This window comes from Toxorhynchites rutilus, chromosome 1, assembly GCF_029784135.1.
Source record: "Toxorhynchites rutilus septentrionalis strain SRP chromosome 1, ASM2978413v1, whole genome shotgun sequence".
Lineage (NCBI taxonomy): Eukaryota > Metazoa > Arthropoda > Insecta > Diptera > Culicidae > Toxorhynchites > Toxorhynchites rutilus.
The window spans coordinates 199,996,524-200,018,186 of record NC_073744.1 but is presented as its reverse complement, the minus strand read 5'-3'; the positions used below and the strand labels follow the sequence as shown (position 1 = coordinate 200,018,186).

At 36.6% G+C, this 21,663-nt stretch overlaps 1 protein-coding gene across 8 annotated transcripts in view; it reads right to left on the bottom strand.

Annotated features, from left to right (window-relative positions):
• The window catches only part of LOC129767057 (protein gone early), a 262,177-nt gene that overhangs the window by 135,092 nt on the left and 105,422 nt on the right, over positions 1–21,663 (bottom strand). The window lies entirely within an intron of this gene.

Genomic DNA, 21,663 nt, shown 5'->3' with positions numbered 1-21,663 from the left:
AGTGCTCATTGCAACTAGTGTGGGCATTGCTGATTGCATACGTGCTGGCGAATAAGTTGGGAGCGATGAACGAGTGTTTTTATTTTGTTATTTTCGTTCCAATAAGAATCTTTCGATGGGTTGATTGAAGAATGATGTTTCAATGAACTGAATAGAACTTATGCTTGATAAAATTAAATGAAATTTAAATTTGGAATTTTTATGTTGGTTGCTTCGTGAAATTTCATATCAATGACCTAATCGGTATTATAAAATTTTTAGCACAACTGTAAGAGTAAAATTGTATATGGTAGCTTTGTGTTAAAATGACTTGAAATATGAAACGATTTTTTGACGTAGGACTACGTCTAACCGGAAGATATAGGGGGTGAAATGAAAATCTAGGCACTGAACAAGTAGGAAAAAATGCAAGATTTGCAACGCTTATAACTCGAGCATTTCTCAATAGAAATCGCAAAGTTTTTTGCATCAATTGATAGGAAATATATCTACGCATCTATCATAACGAATAACATTTCATTTTTCTTGAGATAAATAATTGAATAATTGTGAAATATCAAGCATTGTCAAAATGAACTATGTGCCCATTTTTGATTGGTCCATTTTGTGCTCCTCAAATCGTACCGACCAAAACGGGCAACCAGAGCAGCAGCGAAATACAATGAAGCACGATTGGAAAGGAAAAAGAAAAAAATGAACGAATCATTGGTTGCAGTCTCACACATGCGTAATTCTCGAGTCAGCCAGTCAGTTTAAAATCCCCGCTCCGCTGCCGTAACGATCATTCTCATCCAAACCGTACACCACATCGTTTCGCATCACATCATATCAGCAAACCAACGCAAGCAGCCATGTCTGGACATGACAAAGGAGGAAAACTGAAGGGAAAGGCAAAATCCTGCTCGAACCGTGTTGTTCGCAGTTCCCCGTAGGTATATTCGCCAATTGTTCCGCAAGGGTAGCTAGGCGCGTTAGTACCAGTGCACCAGTCCACCTAGCCGCCGTTATATAGTTTTGGCCGCCGAAGTGATCGAGTTGGCTGGCAAAGCTGCTCGCGACGATAAGAAAACCCGCATTCAGAACAAAACACATTCGGTTCGGTGGACATCAAGACAACAGACAGTTGTCTTGACCAATTCTTAAATTATTTCTAGATTGAAAGTACAGTCGACATTTAGCTAATTGGACGGACCTGTAATGCGACATATTTATTTGGACATTTTTGTAAACACAGAGTTCGGGGTCCAAATTATGACCCCACATTGAAAGTCGACACTGTACCACTGTCATCGCAAATGTTCAATTACAGGTTAAAATCGCTTCCAATGCGACACTGAGTGCTCGCCCCTTTGGTTGAGTCTGCCAATTTGTCTCTATCCTGTGAGCGTGTACCGCTAGAGTACAACACGCGCGGATTCGCTGAAAAATATATCATTCTCTTTCAAACCGTGAATCAGTGTGGTTGTATGGCATCGTTTCACATCACATCGCATCAACGGATTGGTGCCGGAGCACCAGTATACCTAATAGCGGTTATAGAATTTCAGCCGCCGGAGTGCTCGAGTTGGCTTGCAAAGCTGCTCACGACAATAAGAAAACCCGCCTACAGAACAGAGCACATTCGGTTCGGTGACAACAACTAGTTTCAGCGAGTGGCAAACGCAATCACAAAACGGCAGCAGGTAGAAGATGGAAAAAGTTTGTTTATACAGACTGCTTTGGTGGCAAAACAAGCCATCGTAAAACACGGCGCTTTTCAGGGCCATTAAACCTTTCAAAGAAGAGTTATTAAAAGTTTGTCACAATACCAATGCATTCTAAAGTGACATAATATGACATATAATATAAACTGATTTATTTTGTTTATGCTTGTTCTTGAATTTATTGGGGTCTTTTAAATTGATCATTCAGTTTTCACAAACCCATACATGGTTTCCGAATTAAAAGTGGCTTCAAATTACAACACGTTGTATACAGGATCGCATTAACGAATTTTCTCGGTAGCAAGAACTGCTTTCTTCGGTTGATAACTGATTGTTGATTGATTGACTGACGTTACATCTGCATTGCATAGAGAAATAACTAAGGAGCAACACGATGAGCTATGTATTTCCTGCTGCTCTGTTCTTATTTTAAAGGACTTTAATCCGAAGGTCATCCGTCGCTGTATTTGCTGTTGGTTTTTCAGAACGCTTATAGCTCGTTTATTTCTCAACAGATCGTAGAGTTCGTCTCCAAAACCTCAGTTCTTTTTCATTTTTATTTACTTTGTTTGCGGATACTAGGAATCTTACAATTCATTCGTCTCCGAAACCACAGTTTAAGGTACGGTAATGTGCTCAATAGTGAAATATATGATAATGAGCTGATGACCACCTATGCATTCCCTATCACTGCCATCATTTTGATTGTACGATATGTGCATACGCCGAAAGATGCCCGGAGTTGAACATTTCATAAGTACAAAGCCTTCAGAAAAAAATCAAAAATCAAGTTTGTAGAAAAAACGCAAAAACACAACACCAAAGGTTCCTTTCAGAACCCCCAACATGTTCATAAAGAGTAAACAAAAACTAATCAATTTTTCAGATAGATAGTTAGGTATTCACGTAGGAGAAGAAAATAAAACAATATATTTAAAATATATATCTAGCAAAAGCTGTCCCCTTTGTATAGTCCTACGTCACTCCGGTTATGTCCTCGACATTACCCACCCGTCTTTTTTCTCCCAAGGAAAGTTCATGCGACGAGCAAAATTGGAAAAATGAAGGAATATTCGAAAAAGTGATTTCACATATGCTCTACACATCGTATTGGGTGCTGTTAGCCTAATTGAAATTTGCATTGAGGCAAGTAGCATCGTTTTCCGTTGGGTTAAAAGCGAAAAGGAAATGGGTTGTATAAACACTCAGAAAATAAAAAAAATATATAAATGAAATTACCTCTTCCATTTCAAATATACTTTATCTATACTAAAGTAACACTTCATTTCTGGTGAGAAAACTTGTGTTCGATAATGATAATTATCTTATATTACATTGATGAGCTTTTTTTCTTAATTCCATCTATACATAACATAGGAGCCATCTCGTCCAGGACCACAGAGGGCGGCTTTAGTACGTGATACGCACCATCTAATGAATAATCACCATCTTTCTAGCATTATCACTCGGTTATGGACACTGGTGGAGTGAACAAACAATACCTAACAACCAGATAAAACGGACCCAAATCATTATCGAAGAGTTTAACAATGTAATTCTTCAAACATATCAAAAATCAGCATGCAGCAGATAACCTAACGGAATCCTACGTCAACTATACGGTCGTGTTTTAGACACAACCCTCCTGTGACTTTTTATATGAGAAAGGTATTTTACGACTTTAAGTGGATGAATCAATTAAATTCATCATTTATATTCGAAAAACGAGAAATATATGCATAAAAAGCGATTGAAAAAAAATTTATTGATTCGATTATATACAGGATTAGATTATATATAGTGAAAATAAATCCGAAACTGTATATAATCGAGTCCACCCTGTATTTCTAACAGAGTATCTAAAATATTTTTGTTCTAAATAGTTCAATGATTTTCTAACAACTTTGCCGTATATTCTAATCAGCCATCTTGATTTCGAGTTTTTCTACATACCTTATGGAAAATCAGTCCTAAATAAAATTGGTCATATGATAATGAAAATTGAGATTTTGGGTAATTGCCACCATATGTGCAAAATTTCAAAAAAAAAAATGGGAGAGTATCGTTTAGCTGATTTGGCATGAAATTGCACCTTAGATACATCACACAGTCTAATTATCACGAATGTGTTTCGACGTTGTAGTTTAAAGGGTTCAGTCAAGATTTGATTGAATCGAAATATGAAAATATGAGACGAATAGAATTTAGATGATATTCGGTTCTTATTTTTGTTTCCAAAGTTTGATTTATATTTTTCTTCTATCAAATTTGCAATCATTGGTATGTATTTATTTGATTTAATTTATTCTATTTCTGCTTCTTCTATTTACTGTTTAAATTAGAATCAAAAATTAAAAATTTCTAAATTACCGAAAATTTTTCATAGTTCTATAATTCACAATCTAAACACTCAAACTTTCATATCGAAGTAAAATTAAAATTCAAAGATAAAAAATCTATATAAAAACTTTCGTCCAATGTTCGGCAAAACCAAAATTGTATAAAAAATATGTTTGTTTAAAAATGAAAAGTTCAAAAAAATCGATGAATTAAGAATTTTTGTTTTTTTTTTTGTGCATTTAAAATCTGCAATGGTTACATAATAATAATGCAAACTTGGATCCGGAATACAAATAAACAATCAAATATCCAGAATATAACAAACATATTGGGGAAAATCAAATTGTAAATACCAATGTGGAAAATCGAGAGTACGAAAATCAAAATCTGATAATTATAATTTGAAAAATCATATTCGGGATACCAAACATTTTTCTGTGGTATTTTTCATGTCTCATTTGCCAATTCTCGGTTCCTGAATAAGACAATAGATTTTAGATTTACAGTTTTCAATTTCGATTATTGATTTAAAATTCCATGCTTTGATTTTTGATATTTTTTTATTTGTTTGTTATTTTCGATGTTCAATCAATGTTCGGTTTCAAAATATCGGTTTTCTATTTTCTATCGATTTTTAATTTAAGAAGTAAATAACATGATTGTCGTGAATTTCGCTTTTCGAAGTTCAATTAATGATTTTCGATTTTCTCAAACAAATTTTTCAGATTTCTTGTATTGAATAAAATAAAATAAACAGATTTAAAAAATTCAAAAAAAGATTTTTGGGTTGAAATCATTTTTTGTTTTTAATCTTAAGCTCATATTTGAAGTTGTTCCGAATATCAGTTTTCTATTTTTTCTTTCCTTTTTTAAGAATATTTTAATGATTTTCGATTGTAGAAACTGTGTTTCAGGTTGTAGTTTTTAGACATCAAATTTGAATTTCTGAATTTCAAATATGTTGTTTCAAGTATTCCATATTTAGATTGTAAAAATTAAATTTTCGATTCGATAGTGTGGATCATGATTGCAGTTGTTTTTTAATTGACAAAACAAATTTAAACAATTTATTCTGGTTTTTATTTTTATCTTTTGGTCTTCAAATTAAATTCAGAAATCCCTTTCCAATGGATTGTACATCAATTCAAATTTTAATAATTTAAAATATATTTTTGAAGCCCGTTTATGAAACTCTGAAGCTCAAAAAATCGCTCGGTTATTATAATAAATTACAGGTCACCTTTTTTTACTTCAAATTTTTCATATTATTCTCAGCGACATTTCGTCTTTTTATTTTAGATAATTTGTTTCTTTTTGTTTTAGAATTTTCAATGCTTTTCAAAATTTTAACCATTGATTTTTTTTGTTTTCTATTTCTGATTCTACTAACAATTGATTCAATTATATATTTTGATATTTACATTTATATTTTACTTATTATTTTCGTTTAATAAGTGCAGTGACCCTCTTCCACGAATAGAACATCTCAGATAATTTCAATATGAATAAGTATTTACAATAAGAAAGATTCCTACTGAAGATAGGGGAGAATCCAACCAAGGATTTTCCAACAGGAACGATGGAATTTTCCATACTGTGCAAGTTGAAAATTCCCTACACATAGCAGGTAGCCAGTAAGTTAGTTCTAACGTTTTTAGAGTTCTGTACATCCTCACAGAGGGATCGAGGATTAGAGAGAAAAAATAAATCAGTTGATAGTTGAACATCGTGAAGAACAGTTGTTTCTCTCGATAGAACATAAAAGAAAAGTGCCCCAGACCGCTCGGGCGTTACATAAGATTTAGTTAGAGTTTTCAATTTGAAATTGCAAATTTTAGTTATTTAATGTTTATTTAAAATTTCACGTTCTGATTCTCGATACTGCTATTTCCAAAGTTTATAAGTCAACTCAAATATTAAATTCTGAGTTCACAATGGAAAATTCGAAATATTTTTCGAAAAATTTTTTTTTAAATTTTTCCTTAAAATTTCGAATTTTCGATCTTCCTTTTTAGTTTTGTCATTTGATTAATCAAAAATCGACAATAAAAGAAACTAGAATGGAGGATCAAGAATTCAAAATAGAAGGATAAGAAAAATCTAAAATTAGTTGATCATAAACTATTTCATAATTTGAAAGAAAAATTAAAACTGACTATTCAGAATCAAAATTTTAGAACCAGAAATACCGACTCGAATGGAATGAAAATATACATTAATGGTAGAAACTGAAACAGAATCAATAAATGAAAATAATTATAGATAAGTAAACATTTTTTAAAAAATTTTAACAATTGAAAATTTGAAACCAAAACTTGCAAAACGTAATTTTTAAAATGAAAAAAGTACTATCTAGAATAAAATCTGAAGATCATTAAAAAAATAACTAAAGAATCAAAGGTCAATGAACGAAAAAAAATGAAAACTCAAACGTTCGAAATGACCGGAAAAATTTCAAGCTTCAGAGCTTCAGACGTGAATACTACTTCCATGAGTTTAGTTTTGTTTATTTCCGATTCTATTTTTTATCATTTTTAAGGTATTTTTCCGATTCAAAAATCACCTGTAATAAATGATAATCCACCGCAGAGAGTCTGGCATAAATCAGCTCCCCAAAATCCCACCGTAAGCCGTTCACAAGCGATGGAGGAGAGAAGGAGGAGGACAAACGACCAACCCAAAGAGACATCACAACACGTAACGCTTTCGATAAATATGCACTACGACCCGACCCAAGGCTATTTTTGACACACAATCCAAATCCAATCGCCGCCGATGGCCGTGTGTGATAATCGATGCTGCCGGGAGCTGCCGCAGCATTGTATCACACACACGTAGCATCCAAAAATAGCTTTTCCCCACAATTATCATTAAAAATTGAGCGCACTTTCTCGATCGAAGCCGCCGGCAAATACAAAATCCTCGCCCGGAGGAGACAACCGGATTTCCCGCCGCCGCCTTCGCGTAAGCCGATTCGGTTATGATGAATGGGAATTATCGACATATCCGACGGCGGCCGTCCAGCAGGTCGATTAGGAATTTTCTTCGAGATTTTCCATCCTCTCGTCCTCTGGACGAGGCGAGCGGGGAAGGAAATCCACTTGAGTCTTGAATTTAGAATGAAAATAAATGCATTCCCCCGTGTGTGTTGAGCAGCGGGTTGAGCAAACTCAGCTGCAGCTTCGGCTGATTGGAGATGGTGGTGCCGCTGTAAATCTCCCAGCGGGTTTGAAGGTGGTCTCGCTGCTATCTGGGTTTCTATTTATTTCGTTCGCTATCTTCGGTGGCGCTTCGAGATGCTGGAACTGGAGAGCGGTGGCGGGTGGGCCACGGAAAGCGGAAATTATGAGATGTTTTAATTTTAATTTGTTTTCGGAGCACACTCACTCACACTCACACAGCACACTCACTCACATATATCACCGGTCGGCCATCGAAACAGAGGATGTTGAAAGATGGGAGGAAATTGTTTTACAAATTGTTTCTAAATGTGTTACGATGTTGTTGTATAGTCGAACAATCTCAGACGAATAATAGCTATGATATCATTACTGACTACTTCTTATTATTTAATTAGTCTTCGAAAATTCACAACTTGATATGCTTCTTGTGTCAAAACATACTCAAATACAAGTTAAAAAAAATAGATTTAGATTTTTGAAGGTAGCAGTTACCCAAATTCACAATTTTTATTAACAGATGATCAAATTAAATTACGACTGATAAGGACGCATCCAGAATCACTGACAAAAAAAAGGTAACTCAAAATCCAGATGTCTGATAAAAAAATTATGTAGAAGAAAGTTGTTGGAAAATCAACTAACTATTTAGGAAAAATGTCATTTCAAATACACTGTTAAAAAATCTTACTCGGAAATTGAATTTAATATTAAAAATGCTTACAACTCAAAACTTTTCAAATATTTTAAACCCTAAATTGAAAATATTAAATTTCACAATACTTATTTTTGATTTGGAAAATATCAAATTAAAATGTTCAAAGTTCTTTAAAATCTTAAATTTCGCATTGTTGAAAAATCAAAAATTTCGAATATTATCTAAACAAAACAATTCAAAACAAAACTGAATCATAACTTGCCAGCCATCTTTTATTTCTAACATTCTTTCTTCCTTATTACTAACCTTTCTTATTTCTATACCTACTCATCTACGTATGCTTATCTGCCTACGCATAACAGATAAGAAAAGGAGAGACGGATTGAGTATAAACACGTCTCGTCACGTATGCCGATCTACTCTTACACGGCTGAATCCTAAATAAACAATGTCGGGGCGATATTCGCACCACAACTAATTTTTTGATCTGTTTCTAAAAATTTGTCTTTTATTATACCAAGACAAGTCATTTATATTTTTCAAATTTCCGTTTTTGAATAATTTTTCGATTTAAATTTTTTGAATTTTGTATTATTTAGCTTTTCGTTGTTTCAATTTTCCGATTTCTCTTTTTTCAAGTTTCTATTTCTCTAATTATCGTTTTTCAATTTTCCATTTTTCCAATATCCCATATTTTATATCAAATAATAAGAAATTTATTATTTAATTTATTGAATTTTTCTTATTTTAGATTTTACATTTTTTAATTCATTTTTGAATTTTTAATTTTCTATTTTTCGATTTTTCATTTTTATGTTTTGGATTGTTTTAATTTCTTCACTAGCGGCCCAATACTATGTTTTAATAAGTGTACCGCAAAGTCATTGGAATAGCTTTGCTGTTGCACTCGAACAGACACGTAACTTTCTTTTTCTCTTTTTTTATTCAATGTTTCTTTTTGAGTTTAAATGTCTCTGTCTCAAACTTCTACTCTTTCTCTGCGATCAATTTTTGCTCTTTCAATTTTGACTTTAACTTTCAACTCTCTACTCTTCATTTCCTACTATCTACTCTAAACTTTGGTCTCTCTTCTCTCTACTCCTTGCTCTTCATTTTAATCTCTCTACACTCCACTCTCTGCTCTCTACTCTCTTCCTCTACTCTCTAATATCTCTACTCTCTCCTCTCTACTCTCTAATATCTCTACTATCTTCTCTCTCCCCTCTCTTTTTTTTATAGGGGTGAGGAACGCTCTTCTAGCCTTATCTGAGAAGGGATAACCCAGACGTCGAGTGGGGATCGCACCCACATACACCAAGCCCTCTCGTAGCCTCATTCCCCCCGGGACCACATCTAGGCGACTACTTCAGGGGGCGGCTGTGCTCATGCACTTCACGAGTTTTCAACGCAAACTAGCGTTGATCCTTCCCTTTTTCTCTATATTCTTATTCACCATTCGTTGCTCTCCACTGCGCTTATGACCATTTTGCAGGCATCCATTTACCCGTCGAGACGTGCACCGATTAGGAAGCGCCCTCCAACCTAACGCGCGCCCCGTCACAGTCACCCTCGCAGGATTTCTCTTCCCAACGGAGCGCCGATTAGGTAGTGCCCTCCAACATGACGCGCACTCCGTCACAGCTACTCTCGTGGGGTATGCACCAGTTTGTCGATGGCTTCCTCCATGATGCTCGCTCTTTCGAAATGTTTGCAGTGTTCCTCCATCCAGGCCACGATAAGGCGTTGCCAGGCAGGCATTTTTCTGTTCTTCGCGACAGTATCCGTTTACCTATCGAGACGTGCACCGATTAGGAAGCGCCCTCCAACTTGACGCGCGCCCCGTCACAGCCACCCTCGCAGGATTTCGCTTCCCAACGGAGCGCCGATTAGGTAGTGCCCTCCAACATAACGCGCACTCCGTCACCCAATCCACCATGAGGCATTGCCAGCAATTTGTCAATCCTTCTCGCCAACTTCCGCTTACCCGTCGAGACGTGTACCAATTAGGAATTGCCCTCCAACTTGACGTGCAACCCGTCACAGCCACCCTCGCGGGATTTCTCACCTGTCGAGACGTGAACCGATTAGGAAGCGCCCTCCAACGTAACGCGCGCCCCGTCACAGTCACCCTCGCAGTATTTCTCTTCCCAGCGGAGCGCCGATTAGGTAGTGCCCTCCAACATAACGCGCACTTCGTCACGGCCGCTCTCGTGGGGTACTCCGGTGCTTCAGATCTCGCTGTGGTTCATCTTTTATAGTCAGGCGTTATCCGCACGCTGGTCGGTCCTCCCCTTCCGCTGTAGCTCGGACATGATGTGGACGATCGCACTGTTCACTGCGTTCCAGGTGCCCTCGTCACGACACATTTCCTCTACGATGTTCCCAGCATGAAGGGTAGGCCATATCCGTCATATCCGTTTTCCATGTCATACCAGTATGTCGTAATCAGGATCTTACTGGTGTCGATCCTGATGTGCTCGGCACTCCTCTCGCTGCTCCTGTACACGGTATTTCCCCCGTGCATTCTCCATAGGCTTTACCGCGCCCTTACTCGCGTTGTTACCCGATTAGTCGCCTTCTACGACAGGGACGGGGACCTCGACCCGAAGTGCTATTCTAGGCCGGCAGCTCCACGGCTCGTCAGATTTTTTTCTCTCTCCCCTCTACTCTACTCTCTCTACTCTCTCTACTTTCTACTCTCTACTCTCTCTACTTTCTACTCTCTACTCTCTCTACTTTCTACTCTCTACTCTTTCTACTTTCTACTCTCTACTCACTCTACTTTCTACCCTCTACTCTCTCTACGCAAACTATTCTCTACTCTCTCTACGCAAACTACTCTCTACTCTCTTTACGCAAACTACTCTCTACTCTCTCTACGCAAACTACTCTCTACTCTCTCTACGCAAATTACTCTCTACTCTCTCTACGCAAACTACTCTCTACTCTCTCTACGCAAACTACTCTCTACTCTCTCTACGCAAACTACTCTCTACTCTCTCTACGCAAACTTCTCTCTTCTCTCTCTACGCAAACTACTCTCTACTCTCTCTACGCAAACGAACACACGCAGACGCGCACGGTCTCACACACATAACACATGCAAACGCACACACTCTCTCACACAAAAAAAAAACACATCGCAGCAGCTGACTGCTCACTCTCTCACTCCGTGTGTTTACGTTGAGAATACGACCATTTACGACCGTTTACGACTATTCACGACGACCGCGCTTTTTTTTAGCGATTTTTTATAGTAAGATTTAAATTTTTTATTTGTTTTTCATTTTTAAATTTTGTTCTCATTATTTCATTCTTGACTTTTTTTTTGGTTTTTCAAAATTTCAACTAGAAAATAAAATTAAAAAAAAATAAAGAAAAACTTGACAGATTTTTTTCGGATTTCAGTAAACATTAGAAAGCACTTTTTTGTGCAACATTAGACGGATTAGTTTGAAAAATGGTAGAAATTAAAAAAAAAAAGAATTCAGGTTATGGGAAACACAAAATTGTAAAAAAAAGATTCATAATTCAATTTCAGACTACACCGATTAAAATTCTTAACCTGTTCCTCTCGAAAATAATCCAATCGAAAATAATCCAACTCTCACAGCACCAACTGAATCAATGTTCTCCCAGTACTGCACCCAGGGGACCAAAATCCAACCGGTTGTTGGCGATGGAAGCGAATTCCGGAGGAATGCGATGAAAGCTCATATGATGCTTGTGCTCTGTGTTTTCGCTTCGTCGTCCTGTGTATCATGTTTTCCAAAACAGAAAAAAACACGGTCGGATTGGGTGGATGGGGAGGGGTTTGGAGCTAATTGAGCACAGCCGTGGGAGTGTTCGATTCTCGTTCTCCGATCTCTCGCGGCAAGAGACGAAGGGCTTCTATATGTGACCGAGTTTCCGTAATTCGACTGTGGCGTCCCCGAAGCATCCAAGCATCTACACACTTGTATATATTTTTCCAGAGCGATCCCGTGGGGAAAATGCAGCAGCAGCAGCAGCAGCAGCAGCAGCAACCGGCTTTCGAGGCCGACAAACGCTGGTCTGGTCGGAGTTTGTCATGAATAATCAAACAATTACCCTTTACCTAGATTTTTGCCACACATTTAGGTGAAACACAAAAGTTGAATATGGAAGCAAGCGCAAAAATAGAGCATCTTCACCCACAAACGGCACACAGCCCGCCAGAGGGCGACAGACATACAGGGAGGCTAGGAAACCGGGTTGGAGTCACAAATCTTTTCGATTATCGGTTGTCGTTGTCAGGTCGCCTTATCGGCCGGGTAAAATCTTGCAGTTCTCTCGGCCAGTGCCAAGATCGAGGTGAGAATTTTAATGCATTATTCATAGCTGCAAAGCGGGAAATGAGGCAAATGAATGTGTGCAGCGGTGGTGGCGGTGACGGTTTGGTATTGTCGCATTTCGGAACGAAAAAACTGGTCTAGCCGTACTAGAAATACCAGAGGATAAAAGCCGTGTTATTGTTCGAATCTGAACGGGAATGGGCTTTTAATTGCACCTTCAGGAAAAATATCTAAAAAATTATTTCTATTGTTTTTTTCTGATTTGGATTTGCTTGGGGTTCCAAAACTTCTCTTTGAAAAGCTCGCATAAATTTTCAGGCACCTTGTGTGCAATCTTACAAAAAAGATTAATGTAATGCGAAAATGCGAATGTAGGGCTCATGTAATGCTACTGTAACAGCATTTAATAAGCATTACTAAGGCTTTAACAGAAAACTATTCATTCTGTTCATTTGGAAAACAATTATCCAATCGATCGAAAATTTTTGTTAGCCAACATCGATCTACATATATTTTCGTCGTCCGTCAAATAAGCATCCAGTAAAAAGCAGAGCAATGGAAAACTAAAAAAAATCTAAAATTAAGACAAATAAAAATGAATTCATTCTTATTCTTTAGTTTACCCTTACTCAATTTTTGATTTGTCAAGTTTTGGCTTCCCAATATCTCAATTTTTATTTTTTTTTTGTTTTATTTTTTTTCATTTTTGTTTAAAAATAAAAAAAGCTGTTTTTTTCACCTTCCGCTATCCCACACACCAAAGAGATCGACTGAGCCCCCTGGTAGTGGACGCAACTTTCTCAGCTCGAGCGCAAAAAAATAAGATGTGACAAAAAAAGCTAATAAACTAATAAAAATTAGCTGAGAAAAGGAAACTAAAAATTTAAAAAATATATGTGTGACAGAATAAGTCATTTATTTGAAATGGGTGTGAAGTCCCAGTGGGAAAAAAATCCTTTTAAGAGACTCACTGGTATAAGACATATAGAACCATTACAAATTTACGTTTACATTTATGTTGTAAACTAGTTAAGGTTTCTGGTAGATCATACTAATGTTACTCAACCAAGGATGTCATGTAGATTTTCCTTCAGAAACTTTTTAAGTTTGATTTTGAATATGCTGCGATTGCTAATTCGTTTCAGTTCAGTAAGCAATGCGTTATAATTTTTTGGACCAACGATTAAAATCCTCTTTTGACCAAACTGTGTGTGTGCTCTTAATAATCTTAAATTGCTAGAATTTCTGGTCGGATAACTATGGCTAGTGGAAGGTATCTGGATAAAATGATGGAAGTTATTGTTATGAAGGGTGTCGTTGAGAGATTGAAAAAGTAAGAAATTTTAAATTTAGTTATCAACAAATAGAAAAAGGAAAAATTAAGAAATGTTAGATTGAAGAAATTTAAAAAAAAACTCAAAAATTGAGAAATGGAAATGGAAATGGATAAAGAGATAATAAGTAATGATGAAAAAATAAAAATGAGAGTTTGAAGAAGGAAATAAAAACTGAAAAATTCAAAAAAATATAAAAATTAAAAGTTAAAAAAAAAAAAAAAAATAACACCTGGTCTTGGCTCCGAGAACGGGTGTCGAAAGTGGCTAAGTGAGGGGGTGCGAGCCAGTCAGAGCGCTATATCTCTCCCGGGGTAGGATACCGTATTAGGCCAAGAGGCGGACTGCTCCAACATCTCCGTGAAAGGCGTGAGCCTCCATGGCGAAGGAGATTGGAGCAACGGATCCTAAACAAGCGCGCCGCAATTGGAAGACTGATGGCGTACAAAAGAGGCAGCAGATCGGCGAAATTATGTCGCCAAGTTGCTGTGATCGTGCGGCCTACTGAACTTCGCCAGCTGGGAGCTCACCAGCTGACGGAAAAACTCGACACACTGGTACAGCAATTGAGCGTCCTAACTCAACGGCTGAAACGTTACTCTGACTCTGCAAAGCGCCAGGAACAAAATCGGATGTTCAGAGATAACGAAAAAGCGTTCTACGACCACATTAGCGACGAGAAGCCCGACTACCGCGAAGGTTTGCCAGATATTAGCGATGTGACGAACTTCTGGGCTGGTATTTGGGAGACCCCGGTACAACATCGCGACGGGCAAATGTGGTTAAGACGGGAGGAGGAGAGTTGTGGTGAAATTGGAGAGATGCCAGCTATCATCGTTGAAGAGAAAGATGTACCTGAGGAACTGGGCAGCACCGGGCCCCGATGGTGTTCAGAACTTCTGGCACAAGAAGCTGACCGTCGCACATCAAAAGATAGCTGAGTGCTTCAACAAGGTGCTACGTGACCCACACAACCTCCCTGAATTCGCCACCCGTGGCGTCACATTCCTCCTCCCGAAAGACAGCAACACATTGAACCCATCAAAGTACAGACCGATAACGTGCCTATCGAGTCTGTACAAAATACTGAGCAGCATAATTACCGCCAAAGTTTCTGCTCACTGCGAACAGCATCACATCATCGCAGAAGAGCAGAAAGGATGCAGGAAAAATACGCATGGCTGCAAAGACCAGGCCATCATCGACGCAGCCATAGTCGGCCAGGCGGTTTATAACCAGCGGAACCTAAGCATGGCCTATATCGATTACAGGAAGGCTTATGACTCCATACCTCACTCGTTTCTCGTCCGGGTATTGGAGCTCTACAAAATTGATCCCGTCGTCGTTAGGTTCCTGCAGCATGCGATGAGGCAGTGGAGCACGTCTCTGCACCTTAGTGATGGGGAAAATGTGTTGCAGTCTAGAACGCTGCAGATAAAGAGGGGGATATTCCAAGGCGACTCTTTCAGCCCGCTTTGGTTTTGTCTGGCACTGAACCCCCTCAGTAGGACGCTCAATAGAAACGGTCATGGCTATAAAATAAGGTATGGCGACGGCGCCCACGAAGAAGTGACCCATACCTTCTACATGGACGATCTCAAGGTCTACGCTGATTCACGTCAGCGTCTAGGTGTAGCTATCCGGGTTGTCGAAGACATAAGCAGGGACATCTGTATGGAGTTCCGCCTCGACAAGTGTCGCTGTGTCCACCTGCTGAAAGGACAACTTACCGAATCCGGAGGCTACGAGGACTATGACGGCAAGTTTATAAGAGACATGGTTCGTGGCGAATCCTATAAATATCTTGGATTCCGACAGCTCACCGGGATTCGCCACTCCGATATCAAGACGGAGCTGCGAGACAAGTTCTTGAGTCGAGTGAACTGTGTCCTGAGGACTTTCCTCAACGCGGGGAACAAGGTACGCGCGATCAACACATTCGCGGTTCCCCTGCTGACCTTCAGTTTTGGTGTAGTCAAATGGAGCAAAACTGACCTAGAGAACCTTGAGAGGAGGATGAGGAAAGCATTTAAAGAGGCCGGAATGCACCATCCTCAATCGGCACTGGAGAGAGTTTCACTGCCACGCAAAGAAGGGGGACTTGGAATAGTCAACATATCTGCATTGTGTGTTGCCCAGGTACGACAACTGCGCGAGTACTTCGCAGAACGCGCCAACCAAAACGCGCTATACCGGGCTGTCTGCGCCGCCGTCAGAGGATACAGCGCTCTGCACTTGGCGCAAGCGGAGTACCAACTCAACTGCAATCTGCAGACAGTGGAGGAGAAGATTGCAGCTTGGAAGCAGAAGGCAGTGCATGGTGCCCACCCCCATCAACTGGACCGGCCACACATCGACAAGGCCGCATCTAATCTGTGGCTAACGCGTGGTGAACTCTCTTCAGTAGTAGAAGCCGACATGATAGCCATTCAGGACAGGATAATGCCGACGAGAAACTGCAGGCGGTACGTCTGGCATCAAGACGTTGATGACATTTGCCGGATGTGCCATCAACCAGGTGAAAACATAGAGCACATTATGGGAGGCTGTCCCGTACTACCGGTACCTGCCTGCACCTGTCCTGGAAAATGACCGTTTCAAGCTGTACTGGGATCGCACTGTTCTGACCGACCTCTCGATCCACCACAACCGCCCAGATATAATGGTTTACGACAAGAGCGACCGCAAAGTCACCATCATCGATGTCGCTATTCCACTGAACCAGAATCTGGAGGAGACCCACGGTCGCAAAATCTGCAAGTACCGACCATTGGCCGTGGAGCTCAAGGAACTGTGGGGGCTAAGGGAGGTCCCAAGAATTGTTCCAGTCGTTCTCTCTGGAACTGGAATTATCCCGAAGACACTTCTGGAAGCGCTAAAGGTGTTGAACATCGAGAAGGAATTGGTCGGCATCCAAAAGTCGGTCATCCTTAGCACCTGCGCGATTGTCCGACAATTCCTCGGTCAGGACTAAAACAGCACGAGCATGCAGATACGTGCATTCCGCAGAGCCTAGTCCCCCTTTGGCATTCAGAAGCCCGGGGGCAGGTGAAAATTCTGGCTAGGTTCGCCTAGTTAAGAAGTGAGATAAGTCTGCCAAAAAAAAAAAAAAATGGGAGGCGATCTGGCGTAGTGGTAACATCCATGCCTCTCACGCTAAAGGTCACGAGTTCAATTCTCACTCCCGACATTCTTCCAAAAAAATGGAAGTAAAAAGTGACGAACCAGCCAAATGAGTTGAAAATCACTATAATACAGATAAAAAAAAAGTTAAAAACGAAGAAAAAGAAAGTTCTTTTTAACTTCAAATGAAAGGCACGAATAAATGGAAAATTTGAGAAAATATGGAAAACAGAAAGTTGAGAAAAGAAAAATTGAAAAAAAAACTTGAGAAATGGAAAGTCACTTTTTTATTTCTTTCAATGTTTTCATTTCTCAAATGTTCATTTTTCATTTATCAAAGAGACAGAAAATTAAGAATTTGAAAAATTAAAAATTGGAAATGAGAAATTGAAAAAATGAAAAATTGAGAAATAAAATTGGTAAAATAAAAATGAAGGAAATCAGAAAGAACTTTAAATAAAGATTAAAATAAAAAAATAAGAAATTGAGAAATGAAAAAAATATGAACAATGAATAATGGTGATAAAAAATTGAAAAACGAGAATTTTAAAAATAAACTGAAACGAAAAAGACAAAAGATGGTAAATTGAGGAATAGAAAATAGAAAAATCCAAAATAAAGGAATAGAAAATTTTAAAAAGTCATATCTGGAAAATTGAAAAATAAAAAATTGAGGAAAGAGAAATTAAACATGAAAATTTGAAAAGAAATAATTGGAAAATGAAAAATAAAATACAGGTCGGACTCGATTATATACAGAATCGAATTATACGTGATTCGATTATATACAATTTTGGACTCGATTATAAACAGTTTGGAATTTTTTTTATATATTTCAAATATGACTTATTTCGAGAAGAAATGTAACCTTTCGACGTTAAGGTGAAATGAGGGCCTTAGAATGCAAGGGGTGTAAGTGACTTGATCGATTTCTCTCCATCAACTTTTTCTTTAGTTAAAACTCAACTGCAAAAAAGTTCCAATTTAAGTTCGCTATAGAATCCGATATATGAGGTTCTGACCTATCTTCCACATTGTCAAATACAACTGGGAATGTATTTGCAGCTAAGTTATGACCAAAAGAGAGAGTTGATGTAGAGAAATCGATTAAATCACTTACACCCCTTTCATTCTAAGCCCAAATTTGAGTGGCTATTACATGTACAGTGGGGTAAAAATCGTGATTATTGAAGATTTTGCTTGAATTTTCCCCAGAAATTGTTTACATCGATATTGCAGCCAAATTAAGAAAGATAGAAGTTGAGTGTCGAAGAACAAATTGTAGAGCAGTTGGAGAGCTTCAATTTAATTGATAGAAACAATCTAGTTTAATGTAATTTTTTAGGATAAAATTACTAATAACACATTTGAAATTATTAACTTTTAAGTTTTTTACTTCTAAAATGTTATTAAAATCCACTAGTTTAGATGTTCCACTACTATATCCTGTGCCAAATTTTCTCATCTTTCAAATAAAAGCAACAGAATTGTCTTCCGTAGTGTACTTATTAATGTAGAGCCAGTTTGAGGCAACAGAGTCCGAAACAAAAAAAAAGTTCTATAACTTTGTCATTGTTGAAATTCCAACATATACGTAGAAAGATTTTTTTCATCAAATATGATTGTCTATCACCTCCCGAAGAGAATGTGGATAAAATTATTTTTTTCCTATGAGAAAGGTGTTTTATGACTTTAATGGGATGAATCAAAAATGAAATTCTTTTTTATTCAAAGAACGAAAAATACATGCAAAAAAAATAATGAAAAAATTTTTTTTTCACTCCATTATATACAGGATTCGATTATATACAGTGAAAAGAAATCAGAAACTGTATATAATCAAGTTCGCCCTGTATTGAAAAACGAAGAAATGGAAAATTGAAAAACGACAAAATTGTATAATTAAAAATTGCAAAAAATTGGAGAAAATTAGAGAGAAGAGAGCATGAAAATAAAAAAAATCGGAGCACGAAAAAATTTAAAATTCAGAAAAATGGGAAGCGGAGAATTAAAAAAAAACCAAAATTTGACAAAAGAAAAATTGAAAAATAAAAATTTGAGAAATGAAGAGTTGAACGATTAGAAGAAGTTAAACACTTTTTTTTCAATTTTTTTATTTCTTTCATTGTTTCAACTTTTTTTTTTAAAGGAAAATTAAAAATTTAAAAACCGGGAAATTAAGAAAAGAAAATTGAAAAATTAAAAATGGAGAAAATTAGAAAATCAAGAAATGAAAATAATATAAGAAATAAATAATACAGGTCGGACTCGATTATATACAGACTCGATTATATGTGATTCTATTATATACAATTTTGGACTCGATTATATACAGTTTGGAATTTTTTTTTATTCAAATATCACTTATTTCAAGAAGAAATGTAACCTTTCAACGTTAAGGTGTAATTTAAGTGGCTATTACATGTACAGTGGGGTAAAAATCGTGATTTTTGAAGATTTTGATTGAATTTTCACCAAGAATTGTTTATATCGATATTGCAGCCAAATTAAGAACGATAGAAGTTCGGTGTCAAAGAACAAATTGTAGAACGGTTAGAAAGCTTCAATTTAATTGATAAAAACAATCTAGTTTAATATAATTTTTTAGAATGAAATTAATGATAACACATTAAAAATAATTAACTTTTATGTTTTTCACTTCCAAAATGTTATTAAAATCCACTTATTTAGATGTTCCACTACTATATCCTGTACTAAATTTTCTCATTTTTCAAATGAACGCAACAAAATCGTCTTCTGTAGCGTACTTTCTAATGTAGAGCCAGTTTGAGGCAACAGAGTCCGAAACAAAAAAAAAAGTTCTATAATTCTGTCATTGTTGAAATTCGAACATATGCGTAGAAGGTTTTTTTCATCAAATATGATCATCAACACGTTCTGAAAGAATCCGGATAAATTTATTTGTTTCATGTGAGAAAGGTGTTTTCTGACTTTAAGGGGTTGAATCAAAACCCCAATTCCGAAAATTTTTTTTTTGACTCGATTATATACAGTGAAAAGAAATCAAAAACTGTATATAATCGAGTCCGCGCTGTAATGGTAAAAAATTGAAAAATGAGAAATTGGAAAATAAAAATAGAAAAAAATTGAAATTGAGAAATAAAAAATTGAAAAAACAGAAATAAAAGAATAGAAAATTCAAAAATTGGGATACGACAAAATGAGAAATTGATTGAGAAAATCTCAATATTTAATATATAAAATCAAAATCAAAAAATTAAAATGAAAGGAATGGAGGAAAAAATAAATAACTGAAAAATAATAAAAAAGGATTTTTCAAATTTGAGGAATTGAGGAATTAACCCTTTCCCGTATTAGAGCAGTGAAATCACTTGATGTGTGACGTATTCATCACACATCAAGTGATTTCACTACTCTGTTGAGCGTTCTAGTGCCCTATGTTATGCACGAACCACGAGTGAGACTCGATTTTGTACACGAAAGGGTTAAAAACTAAAAAAATAAAAACCTTGAAAAGAGAAATGAAAAACGGAAAAAAATTAGGAATTTGAAAAATTAAAAATTGAAAAAAATGGGAAATTAAGAAAAGAAAATTGAAAAATTAAAAATGGAGCAAATTAAAAAAAAACTAAGAATGAAGATTGAACTAAAAAATCGAGAAATGGAAAAAAGGATAAAATAAAATGGTAAAAAATTTAAAAACGAGAAATTGAATGGAAAAAAATGACAAAAATTGAAAAAATGTCAAATTGAGAAATAGAAAATTGAAAAAAAAACAGAAATAAAAGAATAGAAAATTCAAAAATTGTGATACGGCAAAATGCCGTGGCCGAGTGGTTAGCGACCCACGCTACGATTCCCGTCCTGGCCGGGAGATTTTCCGTCAAAACAAAATTCTTCCGGCTTGCACTGTGGTCACGCGTATTCTAGAGCTTGCCCCTCCAGAGTACATTCAAGGCGTATTATTCGGCATAGAAATCTCAACCAAGTATTACTGATAAAAATGACGCAAGTAGTACTACGTTGAGGAGGCAAAAGTTCCACTGGAACGTTAGTGCCATCCAAGAAGAAGAAGAAAGTGAAAAATTGATAAAGAAAATTTCAATATTCAATATATTAAATCAAAATGAAAAAATTAAAATGAAAGAAATGGAGGAAGGGATTTTTTTAATAAATGGAACATTTGAAAATAAATAACTGAAAAATTAAAAAAAATTATTTTTCAGATTTGAAGAATCTTCTTAACCTCTTCCCGTATTATTTATTCACCACTGTGCTGGGCGTTCTTGTGCTCCATGTTATGCAAACCACGAGTGAGATTCGGTTCTGTACGCGAAAGGGTTAAAAACTAAAAAAATAAAAGCCTTGAAAAAAAGGCGAAAAAATGAAAAACGGAAAATTGAAACTGGAAATAGAATTATCAAAAAACTGAGATCCTAGACATTATATTTCATAAAATAAATAATAAAAAATAAGCGTATATTTTAGAACGAAGTGAACATTTTTACTCTATTATCTAATTTGTCATGATTTTAAAATAGCTGGTGGGGAATAATATCTCAATATAGTTCATACAAATTGATTTGAATAATGAAATAAGATATTTAATTCATGTATCACTCACAACTCAAAAAACATTAAAAAATGAGAGGAAATTGAAAAAATAAAAGTTTTGAAGCAAGTTTCAAATTGAAAGGAAAAAAGATTAACGAATGTTGGTAAAAGGTAAAACCCTGTTTATTTAAAACTAGCTGACCCGGCAAACTTCGTCCCGCCCAAAATTTGTGTCTTGTTATCAATACCTTCAAACATCCACGTTTTCTTACTATGAGCAAGTTCATGGGTCCAATCGCAGAACTGTTCATTGATTGATCTTCTAATTAACCCCGTTGAATTTACCTTTTACTATAGAATTCCTGGTATTTCTAACAAAAATGTTTCATTTCTATGGCAGACCTCCCCCCTCCCCTCTTCAGAAAGGTAGGCGGAATCTTGAACCACTTTAGAAATGTTTATTGCTCCCTAAAACCT